Source organism: Dreissena polymorpha, chromosome 9 (genome assembly GCF_020536995.1).
Source record: "Dreissena polymorpha isolate Duluth1 chromosome 9, UMN_Dpol_1.0, whole genome shotgun sequence".
In the NCBI taxonomy this organism is placed as follows: domain Eukaryota; kingdom Metazoa; phylum Mollusca; class Bivalvia; order Myida; family Dreissenidae; genus Dreissena; species Dreissena polymorpha.
Window position 1 is genome coordinate 38,766,023 of NC_068363.1, and position 8,109 is coordinate 38,774,131.

At 35.4% G+C, this 8,109-nt stretch overlaps 1 long non-coding RNA gene across 1 annotated transcript; it reads left to right on the forward strand.

Moving 5' to 3' along the window:
* The first annotated feature begins 1,116 nt into the window (after window positions 1–1,116).
* LOC127845258 (uncharacterized) lies at window positions 1,117–4,598 on the forward strand. The gene is made up of 2 exons (XR_008033145.1): window positions 1,117–1,465; window positions 1,867–4,598. It is a non-coding gene; the product is annotated as an uncharacterized LOC127845258 (long non-coding RNA).
* The last annotated feature ends 3,511 nt before the right edge of the window (window positions 4,599–8,109 follow it).

Here is an 8,109-nt window from a genome sequence, read left to right on the forward strand (position 1 = left end):
TATTTGTTTTGCGAAATCTTCCATTATTTTCATGAACATTTTTTCTGTATGTGTTGGCAGTTTAGAGCACTACCATGCATAAATTCGTGTTAACAAAATATATTTATTTACGTGAAAATTTATCTGTTTTCGCAAAAAGAATTTCTTTTTCGCGAAATCCTCCATTATTTTCATGTTATTTTAAGTTGTTAAGTGGTGGCACAAATATGCTTCCATACGAATTAGTTTTGCTTTGGGCGCTCATTGTAGTTCATTGAAAATATTGAAAGTTGTTATTTTTGTACGCTCAAATATTGAACCTTACTGTTGTGGTTACACTGCACTATTGTTAGTGTCAAAAAAGGGAGCTGAATATATAAGGGTCTGAGTGCTTAAAGTATATTTCTAACGATGTAAACTTTTGCACCAAAACTAAGCATACAGCTTCAAAATGGCGTCCAAATGGTCGAAAGTTTAGATTTTCATATAAGGCCGAGTTTTTCCTGGTTTCTGATTGGCTGAATCTCGTATTGGCCGGCCTTTTTCCGTATTGGCCGTGTTTTTTCCATATTGGCCGCCTTTTTTATCGTATAAAGCGAGTTTCGAACTTTATTGGCGAGGCTCAACTTGTATTGTGCGAACAAATTAAAGACATTCTCGTCTAATATTATAAAGTTTATTAATAAATGTGTATATTTAGGGAAAACATCATCGATATGCCCCTTTAAAATGGCTTGTAATTTCGAAAAACAGAAACATTGTTTTGAATCAATTGTTAACTTGAGGTTGTCGATAGTTTCATTTATTTATACTTCCTTTCCTCGAAACATATCGTCCTTTGATATAACGGTTTAAGGCAAACCTCTCAACAATCCGGTACATCAATTCACAAAATAGGTTACATATTTTACCTAAAGCTATTTTAAGTTAATATTGTCCGTACAATGCTATATTTTTGACAAAGGAGCGTTGAAACGCATAAGCTGTCTTGAAAATGTTTATATAACGATGATCGCCTTAGGGATTTAAAAATGTATAAATTATCGTGGGTAACTATTGATTAATACTTTTTTGTGTTAAAGTGTTTCAAGTGTTACGTGTTATCACAGGTGGTATTTTAATGATATATATGTTCGCAAAAGTGTACAAAAAGTTGATCAAATATTGCCTTATTTTGATAAGATTCTTAAGTTTTAGTTAGGTACAACTGTGCTATGAAGGCTAGCTTGACAACGACAGGCGACATGCTGGATTGCTTAATCAACATTTAAATCGGGGTTTTACCGATGCCAGAAACTCTGAATGTTTTAAAAGGCCAATCTCAATGGGATGAGATAGTTGGAGTTGGCTATTGTGTTTTGTTAAGCGTAAAGTGACACAGATAAGAGTATTTTGCGGAAGTTTTAAAACTGTTTCATATCTTCGGCTTTTTATTTACAAACCCAGTTTAAACGAAACGATAACGACAGGTACATCGGATCGCTATGTAAGTACAAATTGTCTTTATACTAAAAATATTGATTCATTTCGAAAAAATATGTTTAATTACATGTATTATGCTTGTTAAGAAAACAGCCAGTTAAATACGAAATATAAATAAAACTTTTCCTTATCATTCCGGTCGGGACTTATTTCTTATAGACTTATTGTTATGTTATGGCTAGTATGACATGATATTTTCGTTGCGTTTGTTTCTTTCACGACTCAAATCGGATATTATAGTTTGTTCTTATTTGAAAACGTATTTTTCTTCTTATATGTAAACGATGTTTAAACTTTAAAGGCATATACAGAAGTCAACACAAATCAAATATATTAAGTTCTTTAAATATGGAACACATTATAATTTGTTCAATACTGCAGCATTGAGGTTATCTTTTTTTACAGAGTGTACATGATGTCTTGGATTCGAATTCCTCACGTAACAGTCGCTTTACTACTGGCAACAGTGTACCAAAAAGGCGAGTGCACCTCAGATGGCATAATAGTCAGCGATGCAGAAGAGGTCGAGAATGGTGATAACACGTCCGCGCCGCTTTGCAAGTTCAGTGCATGGGACAGAAGCAAGAGTTATTTCGACGTGCAATTTCACGAATCAGATCCAGTATTCGTGAAATTCAAGCTTAAGATAAATGAGACATCAATCAACGAATCGCGTCACACCGACGTGATATTGCCTCATCACTGAGTCTGGACATACTCAACCGAGAATTCGAATTACATGTATGCCCTCCTTCGTGGGCTTGACAGTCAAAATGTGTGCACAAGTGCCTTGAATTGATGATCACCAGTGATTATATATACACAATTTTAGATACGGATATCATATTGCAGTCATTAAAACTAATGTAAGGCCCCCATTGAGTTGACAGGTATGAAAGCAATTGAATCAATTTTAGATCTCTTTTCAAATGGCATGACACTACACTCACACAAACAGATTTGCATAACATATTACAATGTACATGTTTTCGCTGGGTAGTGTAATCTGTAGGAGCTATTGAAGCATGGGTGCTGAATAATTTTCGAAAGTCATTATTGGACCAGAGAACCTATTAAGGTATAATATTTTGATTATAATTATTCAAGTGCGTTATCAATTCAAAAGATCAAATAAGACATGCCAATCGTCTTTCCATTAGTATAGTCTGGATAAATATGTTAATAGATATGTTATTCAGCTTTTAAAAATTGCTTTCACGTTCCAACAGACCTAAATTTATTAATATACTCTATAGATATTTCTATTTTGCAAAATTCTTATAAAGCTATTGAGTTGGGCGTAATTGAAACATTATCTTATGAAAGGAAATTTCTTAATTTTATAATCATACTTCAATATTTATATATAAACCAATGACGTCTACTGACATTTAACGATTGCGTTAACAATTATTTATCCGTGTAAATTTGTTTATGTTCTGAAATTTATAATTCAATCTTGTGCGCCCTCTTAACAATGTACACCAATCAAGTACATACCCGGTACATAACAAGAACATTTGTTAAATTGATATCCCCGCCAAATAAAGTTTGTTTATGAATTGTTGCAAATCTCTTGATATACAGTATTACCCTTAACAAAATAGTGAAGTGTAGGGTAATCCAATAAGCTAAAGACTGTCAAATTACACATACTAAGTATTGAAAGCCATACCTGGAGCTTTCGTCCGTGCACTACGGACTTCATCAGCAGAATTAATTATACTGTTGGGAAACGTTTACACCGCTAAATGTCGGGGTGAGCGATGTTAACGTATGGTCCCAGGTGTGCGAGAGTTGGAAGCGTTGGTAATTTGACAGTCTAAAACTTATAGGATTATCATGGAAACCAGTCAAACTTTCATCGAAGAAGTGTATGATAATTGTTTTTATGCATTGCAATCGTCCTCACTGATAAACCCATGTAGTTTCATGTTGAAATCTTGTAGTGTTTCTGAGATAATGCCCTGAAAATTTACATCATACAAAAACAACAAAGGGCATTAACTCTTATTTGAGAAAGTGTAAGGTTAATATGGTTCTTGTGCAAGGCAATTCTCTTTATTGATTTCAACACATCATTGAAGTTTCACGTTGAAATATTGTATCATATCTGAAATATAGCCCTGACAAGTTACATGATACCAAAACAGCAAAGGTCAATTAATCTTATTAAAGAAAGTGTAGGGCTATGGTTCTTGAGCATTTCACGTTGACCATTCCACATCAGCTTTCAGTGGAGTGCCTTTAAAGGGCCAGTTTCTGAAAATCTCCATAAGTTCAGCAAATCTGTTAATACCAGATTTCTTTAAACTTGTGGTTGTTTATATTTAACTTTTATTGAATGCGTGAAACATGTTTGTTCTGTTGTTGAACAGCTGAACATAGCTTGATGTTTGTAAATTGTGTAACATGTTTCAAACATATCAAATTGATACATACAAAATAAACATTTTGCATTTATGTACATGCATGTTAAGCCAAACAACAAATGTTACCAAACACAAATATTAATATTTGGTATCAATATTAGTATTGGGCTATTTTCGTAATAGCCTATTTAATACAGTTTTTAAAACTATGTTTTTATATGTTCGTCTACTCCAAATAAACATTTATATACGTAAATATAGGGTTATAATCCCTATGGAAAGTGCCAGTAGCCCTTTTCAATCTCTTGTGTACGTCATATTGATCAGTGACTGTCTAAATTATTTAATGATTGTTCATGCCTGTGTCTGAACTGTGTAAATATCTTCAAAGTCGTGAGACAAATGCAAAGATGATTTTAATATTCAAACTTAAAATATAATCTTAACCGTAACCTGGCATCTGTTGCGTTTATGTTAACATGTTCATATTTTCTGGCTTACTGAATTTAGAATTTTCTATAATCGTGCGCACTTTTATTGTGGTTGTTTTGTGAAGACGAAGCGCATTACACTGTTCATGTTGTTATTGTCCACGTTTTTTATAACAAAAATGTTTTGTATGTGAATAACTTAACATGTTTATATTGTTGACATGTATTTTCCGATCTTCTAAGTTTGATGTTGCACTCTCGATAAAGTACATAGCCATTCATGTGGAATTGTATTGTTCAGTGTTGTTATGACAAATTAAATCCCTAAGGATTGTCTTTGTACTTATATATAGCTTTCCCCTTTTGAACCTGAGGAGGGGTGTGCTTTTTTATTGGACTGTCCGTCCAGTAGTCCGCCGTGCACTTATCATATCATATTTCACGTGGTGATTTGTCGTCATCCAGATATAACTATTTTTGAATTTGGATTCACCAAGTCAATGTCACAGGGGAGCACTTACGTCAAAATGTTTATAATGACGGGGTATGGATGCTTGTCTTTCCTAAACGAGGTAGAAAGTCACACTTAGAGTTCAAAATCAAGTTCAAACAGTTACTTCATCATTAATACTTTTAAATAACTTGCCAAATATATTCGCCATGAGGAGACGATGTGTGTAAGACAATGGTCCTCAGTCAAAGGTAAAGATTACACTTAAATGTCAAACGTCAATTTATCATTATTTAGCGTGTCCAGACGGAGATGGAATGTCATGCACGAGTCGTGCTCACCTTGTGCAAAGATCGATGTCACACTTCGTGATAAAAATGTCAAACATGGGCTTGCTGCGGCTTGTTAAATAATTACACAAATAGTTGACAATGTGACTGACATGTTACCGACTGGAATCTAGTGCTTTGATCTCCTCAGCATCCTTACCACTCTTTGTATCGTATTGCTTTGTATTTATAGTTTAACAAAAATTATTGGAGTATTTTTTCTACGGAAAAGTCAGGGAGAATTATGGTAGAATATTTCAATTACACATGGCTCAAAGCCAATAACACATGACATAAATAAGGTGTAAGATAGGATTTTAGGTTAAGCTGAAGATGTTGGATCAAACACGGCCTATGGTAATCACATAAAAAGCAAAGACACATTTACCTCTGGATGGATTCTGATTGGAAAGTTTCGCCAGCTTAAGCTGTTACATGAACAGGGTGCACAATCAATATGGTTTACACGCAGGTTGGACAGAATCTAAACACGCCGTTAATAACTTATTTTTTTCAAACATGTCAAGTTGTTAAAAAGCATTTGCTTTTATGCACTAGTTGAAATACTTTAGAAAAAATAACTTCAACAGTTATTTAAAAAAGCACCACTTACCGGTGTGTTAACATCAATTTACGTTTTTTGTGAAGCCCACAAAGTCACATGATCCTGCACCCTGATGAAGAATAGTACAAACAGAACAAGACACTGTTGTTGCATTGGGCTTAGGTAGATTCTCGCAGCACAATTCTTATACTGTAAACATTTTCTTAATACTTTATGTTGAATATTATAAATCTTAGGAGGATACAATGATTTTGAATTCATTGCTGCGATGTGTAACTATCATCGTGCAATGCTGTTCACACTAGAACATTGATTTTTTTAATTTCTTATTATTTGAACATTTGTTTGAAAAATGTCATTATGTTTTGTTAAGTTGCGAACATGTTTCTTTAAAGGGACGTATTAAATGTTGCAATAAAGACAGAAATGTGCATTATTATTGAAAGTACTAGCCTTATATTCACATATCACTAAAATTATTTAAAATTTAATGCTTATAACAAACATTTGCGTGTACGCAAATTGATTGGGCATATGGTTTGCATTAAATTAAACAAATATACAAAATGTAATACCTTTGTAAACATAATTCATTAAAATGACACTTTCATATACATGCACATTTCTTTGTTAGACTCGAGCATGTCTTATAAAATACAAGTTTTGAAATTTCCATTGGTCGTTCAATCATTTAACGATTTGCTCCAGCACATTGTGGAACTAACTGAAGAAGTGCTTCGGAAAAGTGTCGTATTCTGTTACCAAATCTTTAATCGCCGATTGGATAAAAACAACGTAAATATGCATATCCACCTGTACATCCGCCCTCGTGTAATACTGCCCCACCTGCATTCCTGCTCCTCATTCACTTCCTTTCAACATTTACTTCCGTCCCCGCCCCCAAAACAAACTCGCATTCACTTCAGTCGCACATGGATTAAAGACCCTAATGCACTTAATTCCCCTCTGCCCTCCTGCACTTCTGCCACCCTGGACTAACATGTCTCATGCACTTCCATTTCCCTCGCAGAAACCATTTTACTATTTCCGGTCACTGTGACCTTGACCTTTGACCTAGTGACCTGAAAATCAATAGGGGTCATCTGCGAGTCATGATCATTGTACCTATGAAGTTTCATGATCCTAGGCATAAGCGTTCTTGAGTTATCATCCAGAAACCATTTTACTATTTCAGGTCACCTTGACCTTTGACCTAGTGACCTGAAAATCAATAGGGGTCATCTTCGAGCCATGATCAATGTACCTATGAAGTTTCATGATCCTAGGCATAAGCATTCTTGAGTTATCATCTGGAAACCATTTTACTATTTCGGATCACCGTGACCTTGACCTTTGACCTAGTGACCTGAAAATCAATAGGGGTCATCAGCGAGTCATGATCAATGTACGTATGAAGTTTCATGATCCTAGTCCTAAGCGTTCTTGAGTTATCATCCCGAAACCATTTTGCTATTTCGGGTCATCGTGACCTTAACCTTTGACCTAGTGACCTAAAAATCGATAGGGGTTATCTGCGAGTCTTGATCAATGTATCTATGAAGTTTCATGATCCTAGGCATAAGCGTTCTTGAGTTATCATCCGCAAACCATTTTACTGCTTTTGGTCACTCTGACCTTGACCTTTGACCTAGTGACCTGAAAATAAATAGGGGTCATCTGCGAGTCATGATCAATGTATCTATGAAGTTTCATGATCCTAGGCATAAGCGTTCTTGAGTTATCATCCGGAAACCATTTTACTATTTCGGGTCATTGTGACCTTTGACCTAGTGACCTGAAATTCAATAGGGGTCATCTGCGAGTCATATTCAATGTGTCTATGAAGTTTCATGATCCTAGGCATAAGCGTTCTTGAGTTATCATCCGGAAACCATTTTACTGCATTGGGTCACTGTGACCTTGACCTTTGACCTAGTGACCTGAAAATCAATAGGGGTCATCTTCGAGTCATATTCAATGTATCTATGAAGTTTCATGATCCTAGGCATAAGCGTTCTTGAGTTATCATCCGGAAACCATTTTACTATTTCGGATCATCGTGACCTTGACCTTTGACCTGAAAATCAATAGGGGTCATCTGCAAGTCATGATCAATGTACCTATGAAGTTTCATGATCCTTGGCATAAGCGCTATTGAGTTATCATCCGGAAACCATCTGGTGGACGAACGGACCAACATGAGCAAAACAATATACCCCCTCTTCTTCGAAAGGGGGGGGGGGGGCATAATGAGAAAACTGCCCCCTCCCAGCAGCCATGTTAATCAACTGACTGGAACTATTTTTGAACTCAACTCTCGTATTAAGGAAACAAATGTTCTGAGCGAATTTCATGAAAATTGGGCCAAAAATGTGACTTCTACTGTGTTCACATGTTTTCACTATATACATATAGAGAAAAATGCCCAGCCCACTGGCGGCCATGTTTTTCACCGATCTCGACCATTTTGGAACTCGTCAGAGACATCAATTGAACCAAT